We start from the raw sequence: 1,904 nt of genomic DNA, 5'->3' as shown, positions 1-1,904 counted from the left end.
AAATAAGAAACAAAAAGGAAAAGAGAAGGAAAAATAGTCCTTACCCTAAGGAAGAATTCTCTCTCGCCAAAACTCTCGCCACTTGCAGCCTCAAGCCACCCAAGATGCCCTAGAATCATCCCAAGGAGCATACATATAATAATGGCAAAAATTTACCTTCTAAAATTGAATCAGCAAATGGGCACACCGCAATTCTAGTGCAGGTGCACCGTAAGTGTATGACAAAGCATGGGTGCTTTATCCCCAATTGTCAATAAATCATATGCATCAGCTTTTGGGCGCAGGTGTGTTGGCCCAGTCCAAGCATGCTTAAATCAAAATTTGTTTTTTTTCTTTAATTTATCCTTTTTCATTTCCAAAAAGCATCCAACATTTAACCTGCACAAATTAGACATAAATACCTTCATCATGCATAATATCAATATAAATATGCAAAAACAAGAATAATCATGCAAGAATCTCATCATTGATTTCATTCACATCAAATTTGCCAAACAAAACTATTTTTTGCACTCAAATAATCCTACCACTAAGCTTAGAATTTGTAAAATTAATAGTTCACCTTCTCTTAGGGGTATCCTTGTCTTTTGCTACATGTGGTAAGAAGTTGTTAAAGTCTTGTGAACTCCATATTTAGTGGAAATTTTTGCAAATTGATAATATCTTATACCTTTCTCTAATCTTTTCCCTCTACAAAAAAATATTCTCAATCCACTTGATCTAGTGTGACCATAATCCTTTTCATTATGCCAAGTGTTCTTTAGAACTCAAATCTTGTTCAAGCAATAGACTATACCCTTACTCTGCCTATATTTATAGGATACCCAAATTTCATTAGGGAAGAAATTAAATCTTTTAATTTTAGGATGTAGCTAGAAAATAGAAGTGGGATTATTCTTATATTTAAACTCAAGCTTTTCTCCCCTGGATTTTTCATTAAGCACATTCTCCTTTCAAATTTTAATTTGGAATGATTTTCTACTCACTTCTTCTTTTCTTTTGCCTTTCCTTTGCTTTTCACTTTTCTATGAGAATTACTATATCATATTAAGCATGATTCTTTTAAGAATTCTGATTTTGTATTACTCCATAAGTTAAAAATTTATATTCTCCCATTATGTGAGTCTTGGTGATTCTATAAGTCAAATAGAAATTAGGTTAATTATATTGCTTGAATAAAATTTTTGACTTAAAACACCATGGATTAATTAATTAGTTTTATAGACACTTTTTCAATTATTTTGAGAAATTTATGCTAGAAAAAAAAGATTAACATCTAATATTAACTCATTATCAAACACTTCAACTCAAACTGTATCTTGACTTCACATTGAGTTAATAACTTCTTTCCTTATACTATCAATTAGAAAATATTCTTATAAGGTTTAACTAAATCTGAGCATAATAATAAAATTATTTTCATTCTACCACATATGTAAAATTTCCTCCCCCAAACTTATTTTATATCCTACTCTACTCACATTGGGAAAATATGAATAGTAGTGGTCTAATCATATCATGGCATGGTCACCTCTTTCCATGATAAATTACAATTTCCATGCATGAAGTTCCAAATATTAGCATGGATGAATCTCTCGTTCAAATGTATAGGGCAGCAAACAACACACTTATTATCATAATTTCATTGAAAAGCTTTCCTCTAGTTTTCACTGACTACCGGCCTATATCTTTACTTACATGCCTGTACAAGTTCATATCCAAAATGCTTGCGCTTGCAAACAAAATGAACCATTCTGGAGATGGATTCCAACCTTCGATTGTCTAAACCTCCTCAATAAAGAAATCTGAAGTAATATTGAAAGTGGAAATTCTAGTACCAAAACTAGTAGTAGTTATTTAAATAGAATTGAAAAATCTAATGATTTCGATCTAAATATAAAATA

The sequence above is a fragment of the Phalaenopsis equestris genome, unplaced genomic scaffold (assembly GCF_001263595.1).
Source record: "Phalaenopsis equestris unplaced genomic scaffold, ASM126359v1 Scaffold000515, whole genome shotgun sequence".
Lineage (NCBI taxonomy): Eukaryota > Viridiplantae > Streptophyta > Magnoliopsida > Asparagales > Orchidaceae > Phalaenopsis > Phalaenopsis equestris.
The sequence above is the reverse complement of the archived record's forward strand: the minus strand, read 5'-3'. Positions refer to the sequence as shown.